The sequence below is a fragment of the Cupressus sempervirens genome, chromosome 9 (assembly GCF_028749045.1).
Source record: "Cupressus sempervirens isolate cs-2001-9-10 chromosome 9, ASM2874904v1, whole genome shotgun sequence".
In the NCBI taxonomy this organism is placed as follows: domain Eukaryota; kingdom Viridiplantae; phylum Streptophyta; class Pinopsida; order Cupressales; family Cupressaceae; genus Cupressus; species Cupressus sempervirens.
The window spans coordinates 315799285-315819349 of NC_143126.1; positions in this window are offsets into that span (position 1 = coordinate 315799285).

Sequence of the window (20065 nt, forward strand, 5' to 3'; positions counted from 1 at the left end):
TTATAAGTCCCATAAATTCCATCTTTCCACCCAATTTCTTCTTTTCTTCACAATTAAGCATAAAAGGCCAATAGCCCCAATTAGGTCTCCTATAGTGAGAAAATAAGTTTTTTCTCCTATTCCTTCCAAAGGAACCCTATAATTTATTTTTGGTTTCTTGGTTTATATTTCATCCCATTATATATTTTTTGGTTCTTCGGGTTATACCCTTCCATCCATTACCCTACCCTAATTTAGGTAAAAATAGGGCTTTTTAGGCTTCACTGGTTGCTTCAGCAACAAATATTGTTTTGGGATTTTTATTTGATTGGTATAAACCTCTATTCTTCAAGGAATTATTTTAATAATTCCTTATTCCCATGCCTAAAATAAATTTGGACTTTATCTTTTCTCCTCTACAAGACATGCTTGTTTCTATATAGTCTTCCCTAGCCAGACTTGCCATTGGCTTGCCTAGGGAAAGCCCTTAAAAATAGTTCCTCTACATTTAAGAGCCCTAGCTTCTATACATATTATATACATGGATTCTACTCACTATTAAAAAGATTCCATAAATATTCAATGGTGGGAAAGTGAGTTAGAGCTCCATCTTCAAGAACTGCCTGGACAAAACCAATGACAATGTGGAACAATTTTTTTTTGACAAAAGGTAATTAAAAAAATAAAAATAATTATCTACCAAAACATATATTCAAGAAAAAATAATAACTTAAAGGTGGACACATGATAGTATGGATTTTTAACTCCTAACTACCTATTGTCATTCAAAACAAAGAAATTACTCACAAAATGCTTCAAGATGTTGATTCCAGAAACAAACAATCTGTATAATGGACTTCCAACCTATCTCATAGGTCTTCTCATGCCTTATATAGGGTTTTTGGGTGGTTATTAAACCATTAGGACTCCTCTTCAATTAATTTCAACTTTCTTTCCAAAATTTGCTCAAGCAACTTTTGAAAGTTGCCAAGTTGCACAATGCAACTTTTACTTTTTTTTGCAACTTTTCACCAATTTGGTCAAATGACCTTCCTATCTTCTCAAACTTAACCAAAAAACTTACCTATGGTAAAAACCTCACCCTAACTCTTCTTATACCCTATTGACAATTAGAGGGCTTTACAATGTACTAGCCCCTAATTGCACCTAGTGAAAGGTCCTAATAACCAATGAACAAATTCTCCATTGCACTTTGACTATGGTCAACATGAACTTATATAAAAAACATCAAAAAATCCCTAAGGCTCATACTTTTAAAAAAAAAAACATGAAAACTTAGATTGCCTAGACAATCCTTAGGTGCTCCTACACCCAAGTAGTTGCTTCGTAAAAGTTGCATATTTTAAGCCTAAAAGGGGTGCCATAGTGTGACAGAAAGGAAACGGTCCAAAAAAACCCTATCTAATATTTTCGTATGTTGTAGAGAAGCCAAATGGGTATCCAAATCTATAATTTATTTTCCTAATGCTTTAGGAAAGTTGGGAGAAAAATAGTTTAAGAGCCAAATTTATAACCATAACAATAAATTCAATGCACAAATTTATAACAATAATGTACAATATTTACATCTCTTATCAATTTAATATACAAAATTTGGCATCTAAATATGTACATGTGACATCTCTTATCATATTTTTATACAAAATATGGCATATAAATATGCACATGATACATGTCTTCTCTATTTTATATATAAAAATTGGCATCTACATATGCACATAACTGAGAAGTTGTAATGTTTCACATAACATATATACAAAATTTTCAAAATTATTCCACCATATGTAGAATGATTCAGCTATATAGCACACAATCTATCAAGGGAACCTTCTAGATCAACTCAAACCCTTATTATATCAAATATTGCCTTGTGATCAGATTCACATACTTTCCACAACTTCTTGTTAAGAGGCCTATATGATATGATATGAATTGAATCTTTCTTACAAAAATAAGATTAGTGTAATAAAGAATATGTCTATGTGTCTCAAAATCCTCAGATAACCATGCAATAGAATTCTCGATAGGATACCTACATTAGATTGTAAAGACAAATTAAAGTCAAATTTGATGCATTATACATGAAAAATTGACTTAAAGACATCTTCATGGTAGGGGACAAAAATATACTACTTTCTAAGCCATGTGTCTATCACAATGAGGGATCCTACTAGGTACTCAATATGATCACCATAAATGACTATAGCTATCAATTTCTTTTTGGGCTCAATACACTGACATAGAAAGTAAAATGTTCCTTTGTCATTATTCTCATATGCAATAACTGCATATACATGACTTGCATTATATAGGAGGATAAGTTAAGGCCAAAATTGAAAGTAATCTATTATAACCAAGTATTAAATTGATAACTTAGTACCTAGTTCAAATAAGTCAGATACATGCTCAAAATATGTTGATGCTTCAATCTAGTTGTGTTGTAGTGATGTAGGATGTTGATATGAATCAATTGGATGCAAAGTTCTACAATACCATTGGTCAACCCACTCTTTGGATTCACATTCATCCCATCAATGATGCATATAAAAAGAGAAAAAGCATGCAAGCTTTCTAGTATGAATAGCTAGTGATGCTACATTTGAACTTCGAAATGAGTGCATCTCACTTGATCCTGTAAGTGTACAAAAATCTTGCAAATTTCCAATGTTAGGTTCATGTATCAACCAAAAAATATCTAGAAACCATAGACTTACCTATATTACCTAGTCTCATCATAGAATTGCACCATTGGACAATTTTTTCAATATTTTCTAATATTATGCCACCTTCGTACTTTAATTCCTCTCTACTAATGGCTCTTTGCACACATTCTCTAGCACCATCATGTTGTCCCTTTCCATGTTCAACCTTAGTGAAATTCTAAAAATATTGTACTCCACTTGTCACATGCATCCTACTCAACAAATAGAACATCCTTGCATTCTTGAATTGTGTGGTGCAATTGTCTGACCATATAATGTGTTGATTGTATCTTACATCTCTTTCCCTCAAATTGTCTTAGAAAACTCTAAAACATTCTTGCACAAACTATAATAAATGAGTTTTATCATCAATGATATAGAAGTGATAATCTCTTGATACCTCTTTGTCCTCCTCTATGCTATCGTGTGCATAAAATATGATGTGTACAAAAATTGATACTTGTTACTACAACATTTAGGGTCAAATTACAATAACAAATTGTGATGATGGTGTAATTTGTGGTCATTTTCATGTTTTTTTTGAAATTTTCCCAGATGTCATTGCGATATCAATGTCAAAGTCATAATTATGGTGCCTTCATGAGAATAATAAAAAAGAAACATGACAATCATTTTCCATTTGTTTTGGTTTTGGAGACAGTTGCATGCAAAAGAGGTGGAGAGTTGCAAACATTGTCATGGCCCCTATGATTGGTGCATTTAGTTGTTATGCCTTCATAATCTCTACATTTCATTGTCGTGCCCTTGCTCTATGATTTCATCGTCATTTCATGCCCTTGCTCTACAATTTCATTATCGTGTTGTGCCCTTGTGATCTACATGCGCTTGATCTATGATTTTCTTCAAGGGCGCAAAGAGGTACATATATAAATGCCTTTTTCTTTTTCTTTTAAACATGTATGTCTTTATATTTCCTTCTAAACATGTATCTCTTTATATATTCAAAGAGATCCTTTTCAAGGTGCTTATTACATATATGATCTAGTTGCATACATATTCCAAAATCCAAATAATTAAACAATAAAACTCACTCAACTCGTGCTAAGTGACTTACCTCAAGATCCTACACAAATATAATGCAAACCTCCAAAAATGGGCTGAGTTTGCAAGAATTTTTAAAAAAACATATCATAAAAATAATTTTTAGAAAGAAATAAGTCATAACTAGTTAAATGGGTCTACTTGTTGATTAGTTGGGTTGATATATGTGTATATTTAATTAAGTTATGGCTTCTACAAGGGAATGAGTCTTGTCATTATGCATATCTTCTTGGTGTTACCTTGTGATATCTATGTTTCATTATCATGCCCTTGTTTTATGATTTTGGTATCATGCCTAGCTCTATGATTTTGTTGCCATGTCATGCCCTTGGTCTATGATTTTGTTGCTGTATTGTGCCCTTGCTATGTGAATTCATTTACATGCCCTAGCTTTGTGATTTTCTTTAAGGGCATGTAAATGTTGGTTTCTTTTCATTCTAAATAGGCATCTCTTTATATCTCCTTTTGAACATGTATATTTACAGGTCTTTCTTAAGGTGCTTATTATATCTTATCTACATAATAGAAAAATTGATCCAGGTGCATACATATTCTAGAATAAAATAAATAAATGAATAAAACTCATTCAACCTGTGCTAAGTCACTTACCTCAAGATCCTCCAAAAAAATAATGTAGACCAAGAAAAATGGGTAGATTTTGCAAGAAATTTTACAAAAACATATCATAGTAGATATTTTTAGAAAGAAACTACTTGTAACTAGTTAAATGGATCTAGTTGTTTATTAGCTAGGTTGATTACAAATTCTTATAGAATAGTCATCAAATTGGTACAATAAAATGAATCAATTGTTCCCAGCTAGCAAGATCAAACATAGTTTTCCAAGGTGATAAAATTGCATATGCAAGGAATTGAAGAATAACTTCAGTGAGGAGTTGTGTGTAAGGAGTTGAAGAAGCCAATTTTTCTTGTGTAAATGACACAATCACAAGCTGCATTCCCTTGCAAAAGCCTCTACCACAATGACATTACCTCTAGACCATGCAAAGGATGCTAAAGTGGTTCCCAACCTTGAAACACTCTTATAAGAATTTGATACTTGGGATCATCATAGGGAGACTGTGTCAATAATTGAAAAACTCTTATAAGCATTTGATATCACTGGGAGATTGTCATAGTACCTACCACAAAAATTTCTTGGATTCTATCCAATGGCCCCCATAATATCCTCTATGATGTCTAGCTGTTATTTTTTCTATCCAGTCTCTTTCTAAAGCCACTCCTTCTCGTTCTCTTTCTAAAGTTACTCCTTCTCCTCCGCTCTCATTCCTTAAATTTTGATTATCAAACTTCTGAATGTATGCCTCTACCTCATCAATAATTTTCATCTCAATATTCAATTTTTCAAGATTGGTCAACACCCTCACTTCTGGACCTTGTTAGAAATAGCAATTACTGGGGGGGTGGGGGGTGAATCAATAATCTAAAAAATTTTGTCACTAATTCAATATAATTTCTTACTTTAAACCATACATAAAAAATAAATAAAGTAATGTTGAATAGTAATAGTAGCAATACAAATAGGTAACTCATAATACCATATTTTGTTAACTAGGGAGACCCTAGCCAAGGCAAATCCTTTGTGGGGATGATACCCACTAGATAATATACTAATATATAAGTTCCTTGTTAGAGGATGGACCTTGTTAAGAGTTAATGAGAAAATTCAGTATAAGGAGTCGCTGTTAGGAGATTTTGAATCCCTATTAGGAGATTCCAACCTTGTTAGGAGTTGTAGTACAGTAGATGCAAGATGACCTCACTACCCAAACATGCACTTCTAATTTCAAGAAGAGCTCACTGCCCAAAAAAGTAATCAGACTTCTAGAATATAAAAACTTTCTTATTTTGATCTTAGATCTTGAAATAGCTTTAAAAACTTCACATATATTTCTTTCACATGAGTTCACATATAATTTCTCAATATCACAATTAGCACATATAATCACCACTTCTCATCGTAAGATGTCCTTTGCATAAATATAATGCCTTTACACAAATTTTTGCTATGTTGACTAAGGCCACAATATACTTTTCCAACTTAGAGTAAACATCTAAGATTTTGGTTGTAATTAGACAACTAATTATTTTGTAAACAAAATAATTCTTAATTCTTCCTTCAATTCTATTGTCTTGTTTCATTAAAACATGAATATCTCTGTTCTATACAATTTGTACTAATTTCCAAGGTTATACATATCATCATCAACATGTATAATATCTCCATCTAACTTCACTAGTCATAATATGACATCAACAAAAAGTTATAAACAAAACAATACACTGTTGTATACCAAATTCCATACCTAGACAATTTCCTAATAAGCTAAGTATCTTTATTGTTTCTTGTAAGCATGTACATCATGTGTTGCCATAAATGAAAAAAATTACACATCCTCATTAACCAATTTTTAAAAATCTCCCCCTTTGGAATTGATGACAGCAAAATAGGGAAAATTAGCTAAGTAACAAAAACTTTAGCAAAAATGCATTCACACTACATCTATTACAATTTTTCCATCTTTACATATGCTCCCCCTCACAATATATTTTACAATATTTCTCAATGTACTTCTCCATTTAAATATACTTCTCCCTTTAACAATTTTCATGTGTACTTCTCCCCCTTTGACATCAATGAAAAAGGTAAGGATGAGATCAAATCGGTTTGATCATCATTGTTAGTTGCGAACTTGGAAACTGAAAGAAAAGTAGATGAACTAGAAGGTTTAGTGTCATGCTCCCTTTGCTTCTTGGCTACCTCTTTTATTCTTCTCTCTTCTTCTTCCCACTTTTCTTTTTCTTTTCTTTCATTTTCTCTCTTCTATTCCTCTATTTTCTTTCTTATTTCTTCTTCTACTTTTCTTTTCTTTTCCTCCTCTTCCTTTTTTTCCTTCTCATCCTCAAGCAATTTTTTATTGGCCTCTTCAACTTTTTTCTTTTCGTCTTCAAGTAACCTCGTTTCCTCTTTAATTTGTCTTATTTTCACTTCAATATCCTCAATATTAGGTTCATTCTATTTGGAACCTACAAATAGATTGGTATCATAAATGTTAATGGTCATATTGGTCCAATTTATCTACATAGGGTCACCTCTCACTGACACTTTCGAGGTTCTAGGTGCTGATGGAGATGTTGCCTTAGATTATGTCAACATCTAACTTATTGCTACTACAGTCTCACTTCTTAATTTATCTTTCTCACCCACCATAAACAAAAAATGGTCTCACTTTATGTCTCAAATAAGGTGCAAGATTGTTGAATAATCTATTTATCTCTCCTTCGTCATCAGTCTTGCAAATAGTTCTTAGCATACACTTCCAAAGTTCTAAATCTTCTTCTCTTGCAAGTGCCTTCTTCTCAATAAGTCTATCATAGACTTTTTGGTTTACTATGCCCTTAATATCTTTCAATTTTAGATTATTTTCTATAATATATCTCACAGTAGAGATATCAATCTAATATTTTTCAAAAAAATTATACAAGTCATAAAAAAAATCATTTGAAAAAAGTTACCTTCAATAGCAATAGCTAAATTAATCTTTTCTATCTTTCGCTTCCAAGGTTGTCGAGCTTTTCTTGTTGATATCTTTAATGTTGTCACCTTCTTTACTTGCTTGAATTCTTGGTCAACTTCTTTATGTTTATCAGAAGATTGACTAGATTCAATTTTATCATCAGATTTGTCTTTTTCTTTTGGATTTGATCTAATATCAGGTTTCTTTGCAGACATATTAAATAGATAACCAAGACTAGTCTTATCATAAGTAGGTCTCTGTATTGACATTGAATCATCAATCTTTTCTCTACTAGAATAAAGCTTCTCAAGCTACTTCTCACATTGAGTTAATTCAAATTTTATAATAGTATTGTACTTATGAAATTCTTCATGATATTCTTTCAATGTTTCAAATCTAGATGTCTTCTTTGCTAGACTTGCTCTTAGATTTGCATTTTCAATCTTCAAATCAAATTCAACAATTCTAGGATCATTTCTCAAAGTTAGCTTTGGATTCGTAATCTTCAATTCATGCTTCAAGATCTTGTACTTTGTCTTTAGCTTTGAATAGTCATCATCACTAGTTTCTGATTTAGTAGATTTAGGCTTGGATTTGAGATGTTCAATCGTTTCCTTTAATTGTCAAATGTATACTTTGGAGTCTTCATATCTATCCTTCATCTTATCTCTTTCTTCAATAAGGAGATCAATTTGTTCAAGTACTTCTTCAAGGCTCTTCATCAACTACTCCATATTCATAGGGATTTTACTCAATCTGTTAAGCCTCTTCTAAGTAACTATGCTCTAGTACCAATTGTTAGATATAGGGATTACTGAGAGGAGGGGTGAATTAGTAATCCACAAACTTTAGTCGCCAACTAGATATTATTTCTTACTTTAAACCATACATAATAAAGTAATATATTAATGCTGAACAATAACAATAAAAATGCACAAAGATAATTCATAACACCATATTTTGTTAACTAGGAAAACCCTAGCCAAGGGAAAACCCTATTGGGGATGATATCCACTAGATTATATACTGATATATAAGTTCCTTGTTAGAGGATGAACCCTGTTACAAGTTGTAGTATAGTAGATGCAAGATGAGCCCACTACCCAAACATGCACTTCCAATTACAAGAAGAGCTAATTGCCCAACCAAGTAATCAGACTTCTGGAATATAGAAAAAAATTTAATTTGATCTTGAATCTTGAAATAGCTTCACAAACTTTGCATTTATCACTTTCACAAAAGTTCACATATAATTGTTTAATATCACAATTAGCACATATAATTACCACTTATCATCGCAAGATGTCCTTTGCATAAATACCATGCCTTTACACAAATTGCTGCTAGGTCGGCTAAGATGACAATATACTAATCCAAATTAGAGTATACATCTAGGATGTTAGCCCGAATTGGACAGGTAATTATTTTTTAAACAAAATAATTTTCCCTTCAATTTCATTGTCTTGTTTCATTAAAAAATGAATATCTTTGTTTCGTACAACCCATACTAACTTTTGAGATTATACACGCCATCATCAACATGTATGCTATCTCCATATAACTTTATTGGTCATAATATGACATCAGCAATAAATTATAAACAAAATAATATTGGTGTATACCAAATTCCATACGTAGACAATTTTCTAATTACCAAAAGCTAACTATCTTTATTTCTGAGATTTCTTGTAAGCATGTACATCATGTGTTGCCATAAATGACAACTATTACATATCCTCAATAGCTAATTGTCAATAGACCTCTCATGTCAAGCACTTTTTGTACTATTTTAACACCATGTTCTTTCTTCTGAGCTAATAGTTCTTCAGATGCATTTTCTTGTAAAACATGAATTTTGTTAAACAATTGTAAACTCTTAGAAAGTGCATTGTTGTTTTCATGTATGTATGTGCAATGCCTACCCCTACTTGATTACTTGATTAGTTGTATTATCATATTTAGTTTGTGTGTGCGTGTGTGTGTGTGTGTGTGTGTGTGTGTTGAGGTACTTAGTGCTAGTTATTTCAGTTATTGAATGATGTTAAATAGATGAATGATTTTTATGTGGTTTGTATAGATACTTACCCCATACTTGGATGTGTATGGTGTGCGTGTATGTTTTCTTTATGTTGGACGTTTTTGATGTGGTTGAGGAAGGGAGTCATAGTCACCTGCTAATCAGGATCTACACTATGAACCACTTCTTTCCATTTTTTGTTTAGTTTAGAATATTGTGTTTATACATGCAAGGATTTTATGGAGATTATAGGTACTGGGTATCGACTTCTCTAAATTGCCAGGATGAGTGTACCCTATCATAGTATTTCAATAGTATAAGTGAGGAGATAACTCTTGAGTTCAAATCCTAAACCCTAAGCCAATTTTCCTAGAAAATAAGACAAGTATTTAAGTTAGTTTCACCTTTCCGAATTTGTCAAATGACATGAATTTGTGACTTTGACCTTGGAATATGATTTTTGTTTGTGTCTTTAGTTGAGTTGTCATTTTTGATTTTGTGGGTATGTGATGATTTTCTATTATAATTAAATCAAATTAAAAGATAATTTAATGATTTAATTTTATAAAAAATTTATTAAAAAATCCAATATTTAATCATATTTAATTAATTGAGAAATTAACTAAATTAAATAATTAAATATAAATATTTTGTTAAAGTTCTATTTTTTATGTATTTATATTTATTTAATTTAATAATAAGCTCTAAATAATATTATTAATTAAATTAAAAAATATTTTATTAAAATGTCTTGTAATAACTTGAGAGAGAAAATATAAAGTTTATTTTTATTAAATTGCATAAAGCATATGAAAAAAATTTAAAGATAAAATCATAGTTCTAATTTTGGCATATTTATAATTATTTAATTTAATAATAATTTATTTAGGATTTTTATTAATAAATTCTAAATGATATTATTAGTTAAATTAATAAATATGATATTAAAAATGTCTCATGATTAATTAAAGTGAGAAAGAAAATTAATTTAATAAAGATATTTAAATTTAAATTGCTTAAAGTTGTTGCATGAAAATTGTATATAGAAAATTCAATTAAATGAAAGAATTAATTTTCAAAAATTATATTAAAGTTCTAATTTTAGAATATGTATTTATTTATTTTAATAATTATTATTTAAGAATTTTATTTATAATAACAAACTGTAATTATATTATTAGTTGAGTAGTAAATATTATTTGACTAGAAAAATATTAAAATATGTGAATATTTAATTAATTAAAAACTAATTAAATTTATTCTTTAAATAAAAATTCTAAATTTAGAAGTCTGAATTAGAGGTCTAAATTTAGAAAATTAGTTAAAGAAAGATTATAATATGATGTTATTTAATTAATTAAATATGTACTTCAGTTTAAAATATTTATTTTAAAAGTCTAATTTAAGAAGTTGAATAAAATAGAATTAAAATATTAAAAGATTAAAGATTTAATATTGTTTTGTTATGATTATTTAAATTAATAATTATTATATTAGAGTTGGATTTAAATAAAGGGCTTTAATTATTCTTATTAATTCAAATTATAAACTATGCTTTAAATAGTGCTTACACTAATTAATAAGTGGAGGAAAAGAAAATATAAAAGAATATTTTAATTAAAAAGTTCTTTAAATGTGAATGAAAGAATTAAATTTAAAAGATTTGATTAAAGTTGTAATTTAGGTGCATTTAAATTTATTTAACTTAATAATAAATTTTTTAGGAGTTTTCTTTTTAATAAACTCGAATAATATTATTAGTTAAATTAATAAATATTATATTAAAAATGTTGTATGATTTAATAAGGGATAGAAAGCTTTAATCTAATAAAGTTTATTTTAATTAAATTTCATAGAGTATGTGCATGAAAATTAAAATATAGTACTTAAAGACAAAGGGTTTTCGAATGATTACATGATCAAAGCCTTGATCTTGGGGAAAAACTCTATATTAAGGAAATTAGAGCTCATTTCTAGATACATAGGTTTGGAGGAGCCAATTTTCAAAAAGAGGGGTTTCAAAGGAAAAGGAAGATTCTTGCATGTTTGTGTGTTCATTGTTTTAGCATCATATCTAGGTAAGATCATGTGGGTTTGTGCAGTAGTCGCTTGTTCTTTGAATTCCTATATTCTTTGTGTTTATTGTGTTTCTGTTTTAAAAATTTCTTTGGGTTGAAACCCTTGTTTAAGAAAATTGATTTCCATATAGAATTATCTGTGATTTAATTTAAAAACCTTTAGTAAATATTGAAATTTAGGGTTTTCAAAACCTAATGAATTATGGAATTCACTTTTGAATGTGCTTTATGTAACGTGTGATTTACCAGTGTTGGGGTTTTCGAGTTTGACTTAGCTTTGGCTAGTTAGGATGTTTACCAAAGGCTCAGGAGTTCTATTTTGTGGTGTCATGATGATGTTTTAATATCGATCTTTTATACTCAACCACATTAATGTGTCTGGTATGCTCTATGAGATATTTTGATGCATTTATTATTATTGCTTTCCAATGTTCTTGTGTGATACTAAGGTGAATGGTGTGATCTATTTGATATAATCTTTGAGTCTTCGATCAGTTGTATTTGGATTTCTTTTCAGTCACTTGTATAGGACTAAGGTGTTTATATGATTTGTTCTTGGTGATGTCATGTTATGACATGGATTGGTTTATGTATACTTGATTTTGGGATCAATCTCGTTAGGATGATTGTATTGGTGGAATCCATGATTATGATCAGTGTTTTATTCAATACTTGTCAGTTGCTTGTTTAAGAAATAATGTATGGTATGTGGTCTTTTGAGATCTTTTGATTTTACTGAGCTTAGGATAGGTTATCTATATGTAATATTGGGAAGTGGCTTGCAATGGAGGCTAGGACCCAAAGTGGTTGCTAGGGTAACCCATTGTAAGTTTTCTAATAAGTGAAAACACTACACTAAATGGTAATAAAATAAACCTAATAAGACTCTTTGTATGTTCTTCTCCATACCTTGAGTGCTAGTACAAACTAGGATGGGAGTAGAGAGAACACTTGGTTGCAACCATGCATCATTACTATGCCTTGTCAGTACGAAAGGATACTAGTGCCACATAGAGTCAACAAGGGGCTAGGGTCAAGTTAGATTGCCATAGTAACTCTAGCATTGATTCATGCAATGACACTTGACCGCTTGCATAGTAGATTCCCTATGTGTCTTTGTTTGCCTTTAGGTCTAGATGTCGATTTATCTTGGAGTCTTTGAGTTAGATTACTATTAGGGTTTCCTTGATTTACATATTACTTTTGATTTTGGGATTCATATCCTATTTTGGACTTGAGACTAATTCATATCCTATTTTGGACTTGATACTATCTCATTAGCATAGTGGGAGTGAGCCATTTAGGTTCCATGAGGTCGGGTGGTAGTGCTTTTTTTTTATTACACTATTGAGATTCGATTGTCAGATGATGTTGTTGGATGTGTTTGTTTAGATGTTCCTTTCTATTTTTTCTTGTATTTCTATGATGGATGGTTGTACTTAGTGTATTGTATTTCATTTTATAGAACTTACAAGATGATGTAATTTATTTCATGATGTATATTATTTCAACCTTTCATACCCTGTGACTTGTACAATGAATGATTGTGCATTCTGTTTATTTCCAAGTGGCATCATATATAATTGTATATTATTTAAATGGTTTCATACTGGTATATTATTATTTGATGTAGATTTATTATATATTAGATTTATTATTAATTAAAATTTAAATGTGATTCAATGTCATGGGACCTTTAGGAGTTGTAACTTGTTTATGTGTTGTTGATGTATGAATGTATGTTAATTTATTCCGCTACTTTATGATTGTTGTACATGTTATTCTTTTTTTTTTTTAAAGTTTGACAAGCTTCATAAAACTTTAGGTTAACTTTTTTTTGGGTCACATGGTGGGATGTTACAGTATGTATATACATATGTATGTATATATGTATGTATGTATATATGTATATTTGTGTGTGTGTGTGTCTATATATATATGTATGTATGTATGACATATGTATGTATGTATGTATATGTATGTATGTATGTACATATAGAGACATCTTGTGGAATGTGGATTATGGATTATAAACAAAAGGAAAAGAAAACACGACATTAATCATTTCATTTTTTTTTTTGATTGATTGTGGAGAGTTGTGTACGAAAGAGGGTGGAAAGCTCCAAACAAGGGTAGAGAGTTTTGAACATTGGTGGAGATCAATGAAGATCTAGAATTTTGTTGTTATTCCCTTATGATCTTTGTGGCCTTACTCTAAAATTTTCTTTAAAGGGAGAAGAGGTACCTCTATGAATTTTCTTTTCTTTTCTTTCTAAACATGTATCTCTTGTTAATATATAATAGCTTTGGTTAGATTCAAGGATAACTGATTATAATGATTGTATGCATATGTGCATGTATGCATGTAAAGCAATTCACATTGTAAATTAGTTCACTGTGTGAGCTGCTTTACATGCATACATACACACTTGCATAGTACTTGTGCTAAATTAAATTAATCATTCATGTCTTGAATTGACACAAGAAATTATTGCATTCAATCAAATTTATGCATACCAAAATGATTATGCAAAAATCTATACTTATAGATTATATTATCTCTTGGTGATTGAGTAACTTAGATCTTTTGCATAATATTGTCCATGTAATGATTGGATGCATTCACATTAAATCATAATAGAATCGAGTAGATGATCCATTTATTTTACTTCATACTTGTTTTATTGAACATTTTGTTTAACATAATCAGTAATACTAGAATTATATAGCTACAACTAGTACTCTTGTTTATTTTATTTAATCATATACATTTAAGACTGTTATTTTTCTTAAAATTAGACTGTATATTTGTTATCACTAAAACAAAAATATAGATCTTTGATTGTTATCTTTTTTAATTTCAAGATCTTCATATTTAACATGAAGTGTTTCCATTACTAGATAGCAGAATAGCCATAATGTGGAGCTACATAGCTCATTGTTTTTTCCACCAAATTATATTTTTATAATATTTTTGTCTTTCAAAAATATTATAGGTGAATAGTCTTCTGATTTTCCATATATTTCATAATTTTTTTCTTGTCATTTGAGGTAATTTTTTATTATTAGATCGAGACATCTATTTTAAGGATGGACATGCCAATTTTGATCATCCCACTTTCAAAGTTGATTCTCTTATCAAATTAATGAAACTACTTGCAATTGACACCCTAATTTCCTACGACTTGCCTGAATAGCCATTTGCACAAATGAATCATCCCATATCCGTAAACAACATCTAATTTTCTATAAGTCTCTCTCCTCTAAAGACCCAATACATGGAGCCATTATCATCATGAGTAGACTCACTCTCCTAAGATGAATTCAATCAAAACTATTCATACCAAACTAAGTATGCAAAAATCTATACTTACAAATTATATTATCTCTTGGTGATTGAGTAAAGATCAAATACAGTTTTCCAAGGTGATAAAATTGCATATGCATATGTATGTATGTTATGCATGTATGCATGTATGTATATGTATGTATGTATGTATATATGTATGTATGTATCCCTGCATCTTCTTATATGCCCTTGTGATCTCTATATATGTATATATATGTGTATATATGTGTGTGTATGTATATATATACATACACACATGTGTGTGTATGTATATATACATACACACATGTGTGTGTATGTATATATATATACATACACACATGTGTGTGTATGTATATATATACATACATATATATAAAGAGAAGCTTCTCTAATCACCTACTAGGGGAAATATAAAGAAATACATGTTTAGAAGGGAGAAAAAAAAAAGAACATTTACATAGGTACTTCTTCTCCCCTTGAAGAAAATTGAAGAGAAAGCACTACTACATTTGGGCCCAAACACCACAAATTACACTACTGTCACAAATTGTCATCAAAATTTGACCCCTAATGTTGTAGTGCTACAAAGGGCACATAGATCATAAAGGCATGACACTAAAACAATACTACAAAGCAAGGGCATAGAGATCACAAAGGCATGTTAATGAAATCTAGAGATCACAAGGGAACTGTAATGAAATCCTAGATCTCCATTGATCTCTACCAAGGGCACAGCAAAAATATATAAATATCATAAGGGAACGACAATGAAATCCAATGATCACAAGGGCATGGAAATGAAATCTCCACCAATGTTTAGAGCTCTCCACCCAGTTTTGCATGCAGATCTCCATAATCAAAACAAATGGGGAATGATTTGTGTTGTATTTTTTTTTCTATTTATATCTAAAATCAACTTCAAATCGTGTTGTAACTCTGCCATATGTGTTTTATCTTCAATAACTTTCATTCTAGCATTTCAATATTCAAGTTTTCAATTTTCCTCTTCATTATATAGTCCTTTCCACCCTAAAAAACACTTTGTTACATCATTAAAATTAGGACTTGAACAAAGACAAAGATCAAACAAAGCCCATATTCTAGAATCCAAATTAAAAAAAAAAAAAACTAAATCAACTTGTGCTAACTAACTTAGCTCAAGATCCTGCACAAAAATAATGTAGACTAGGAAAAATGGGCAAGAAACTTTAGAACAACATATCATAGCAGATATTTTTAGAAAGAAAAAATACATAACCTAATTAAAATGGTCTAGTTGCTGATTAGTTGGGTTGATTACAAATTCCTATAGAATTTTCATCAAATTAGGTACAATAAAATGAGCAATCAGTTGTTCCTAGCTAATAGGATCAAATACAATTTTTAAAGTTGATAAAATTGCATATGCAGATGTATGTATGTATGTGTATATATATGTATGTATTTATATATGTATGTATGTATATATAGAGAGAGATCTTGTGGATTGTGGTGATCAGTGGAGATGTAGGATTTCATTGTCATGCCCTTGTGATCACTACATTTCATTGTCATGCCTTTGTGATCTTTGCATCTCATTATCGTGCCCTTGTGATCTATATATATATACACACACACACACACACACACACACACACACACACACATATTTATATGTATATAGTGTGTATATGTATGTATGTATGTATATATATAAACAAAGAGATCTTGGCACAATAGAAAAACAATTAAATTCCTTCAAGAGGTAGCATGGCCATGGGTATTGTCACAAGCTTTTAAGCATAACTATATAAGGAGTGAGTTAGGACATATATAGGTTAACCTTACATTAACTATAAACTACAACATCAAGGTTGTGTCAGGGTATTACAACATCATAATTATAAAAGACCACCTAATTTTCCCAACTAGGTGTATGATGGAAAAGAGTTGTATTATGTGGGTAAAGCTCACCAGTGGTTATAGGAGTACAACTACATCAAAAAAAATTAGAAACCAGAACTACATATTTGTTACATTGATTATTTCAATGGTCTTGATCCTATGAATATGGATATGTAGGCAACCTGGTAGGCAAAGCATGTCTCCAATGTCTAGACACCTTCGACATAGTTAGGTAGCACTTAACTATTTTAAGACATTATATGTTAACTCATGAGGCTTATATTTTGAGACATCATATGTACCTAGTGCACCTGGCTTTCGAAAATAGAAGGCTAAACTCTATGTTTCAGCATTAACTTGAATGGTCTATTTAAATCCATTGATTATTTTCACAAGAATTTTAATATAACTATATATGGAGCGAGTTAGGACATATAAAGGTTAACATTACATTAACTATAAACTACAACATAAAGGTTGCATCAAGGTATTACAATATTGTAACTATAGATAACCGCTTGATTCACCTAAGTGGGTGTATGATGGTGAAGAGTTGCATTAGGTGAGTAAAACTCACTAGTGGTTATAGGAATATAGCTACATCAAAATAATTAGAAAATAGAACTACATATTCATTAGAATGAATAGTTCGAGGATCTTTATCTCATGGATATAGGTATGTAGGTAGCCTAGTAGGCAGAGTATGCCTCTAGTGTGCAGACACCTTGGACATAGTTAGGTAGCACTTAACCATGTATGTATATATGTATGGATGTGACTGTTCTCTCTTGATAGTGCCATCCACATGGAGTGCTGGGGGGGGGGGTGTAGTTGATCTTTCACCTTCTACAATACTTCATTTCCATTATTTTGGCTCTCTAAATCAAAGATATATAACTTTATCACTTGTAACTAGAACCAAAATAGTTTCTTATAATTCTATGGTTCTCTTTGTAATTTTATAAATTTAAATTTAAAAGTTAATTGCATTTATGTAAATCTTTTTCAAGTTTGATATTTCTCTTTTTCTTGACTCACAATCCAACAATAATTTTTCAAAACACATACTCACTAGTTGGAGATTGAGCCAAAAAATTATAAGAACAATTATGCTAAAAGAGCTTAAAAAAACATGATTGGTGCAGGATAATCATCTTTTTACACTATTTTTGGGAGAGTTGTTCTTACATTTTATGATTTTTGGTGAGAAAAAAATTCCAAATTAATCAGGGAGGTTATCCAAAATTAATACATAATTGGTTGAGGCATGTTTAAATACCTTATTTCACATGTTATTGCATTTTATGTGTTTATGTGCTACTGTTAATGAATGTTAAAGGATGAACTAATGTTAAATGTTATCTTTGGACATTATAAGATTATTTTATGGATGCTCATAATTACTTTTTACTTCATGTGATAATGAATGAATGTGAGATCCATCTCTTCTTATGTACTCTTTCTAGGCTGTTGTACCATTTTCTAAGCCCAAAATAGATAAATCATGATTTGAAATACAAACTTGGGTTCTTAACTTAATCAATGTGCACACCAAGTGAAAGACCTTGTGTGATGAGGGATTATATGATTTTCTACATATTTCACCTCATACCAATGCATTGCAGGTTCACATACATTCTTAAGTAGAAATTTGTGAGCACTAGGTGTGTGAGGGCTCCATACAAAAACATGTAGAAGAAAAAAAGGTCACGATGAACATTTTCAATGACATGTTTTCCAAGAGCATATGCAAGTTCCTCAATGTGACTTCACATTATTAAATTTTATTGTTTACCAATGTCACTACTCTTCCTTTCACTTCTCTTCCTCTATATCCTACAAAAATAAAAATAATTTGCATCCAACATTGCAATTATATGATAAATGGGAATAGCACATGCTCAAGCCATAACCTAGTCAAATTGGTCTAGTTGCTATTTAGTTGCGTTGATTAAAAATTCTTGTAGAACTATAATCAAATTAGGTATAATAAAACAAACAATCTATTGTTCCCAACTAGCATAGGATCAAATACAATTTTCTATAGTGATAAAATTACATATGCAGATGCATCACTTGAATGTCAAGCATGAAGAACATTCCCCAATTTGTAACAAATGTTTGGATATAAAAGCTCCATATGCTAGCCAAAAAATGGAAGCCAAGGATGTAACCATGCATGTATTTGCATGCTCTCGCTATGAGGACCCCCAAGTAGCTACTGCTACTATTAATTTGGTATAGTTTTTTATTAGCTAGGTGTAGGGCCCCTTCCCTAGTATCCTATTATAAATCCTAATAACATGAATATGATTAGAGATAGGAAGAGTAGGGAGATGAGATGTCATGTTTCTGTCTCTTGTGAATATTACTAATAGCCATAGATGAAAATTGTTATCAAATTGGATAAGGATCTACATGGTAGAACTCATTATGATGTTTTGTAATAAATTAATTTTTGAGCAAATAGTATTAGGTGGATGTGTTGATGCTCATAAGGATAAAATTTATGGCTCAATAAAATGTAATGGATTTATTCGATGATTGATTTTGAAACTATGAGACATGACTATGCAAACATCCTGATTTCCTACCATAATTGATATAACTTCTAATGTCTTATCTCATATTCATAATAAGATACTATTAGTAATCGCAATATGTTTAATTGAATCAAAGGATACTAGCTGTGATGTTTACATTTTGTTGATTTCCACCTAAGATATGTATTCAAAACTAACTTTCAAGTTGATTGATTAATAGTTATAGATTTATTATTTCATCATTATGATAGGATTTGGATTATGATGTGGTTCAAAATGTTACTTGGATCATGTGATTAGATATTAACGTTGATATGCAAATTTTGATATTTTAATGTTTTAAATGCTTTGTTTGAAAAATGATTAGAAAATAAAAGTTGAGTATGATGTTAAGGAAAATTATTTAATATGAAATTTTCATGCACCTATATACATGCATTTTATATGATTTTTTAAAATTGGGCTACTAATGTTTAAATTTAGTGTGTAGGCAATTGAACCATGGTATTTAATCAGGAAAACAAGGTCCAAACTTATGTGGACAAAATTTAGCCAAGAAAAATATTTCGAAGATTCAAAAGCCTCATTGTGATGTGTTTATTTCATCAATGTAATTTCACATGTGGGTGGTAAATGTAATCTCATAAATAAATTAGGGACATGTCATGGTGATGTGTAATGTATTTTAGTATGTCATTTGAAACTTGTAAATTGTTTATGTGTTGATGACATGTCACCTACGGTTTAAGTCATGGTTGTACTTAACCTTAAACTAATTTCCCTTGAAAAGATTTAAGCAAATCCACTTGGAGAAAGGATAGGATGGGTCAGCATCACAGGATATTTTGAATTCAAATTTGACAAGGATTTTAGATGGTCAATATGCGGTCCCAAAATGCCATTTTTGTGA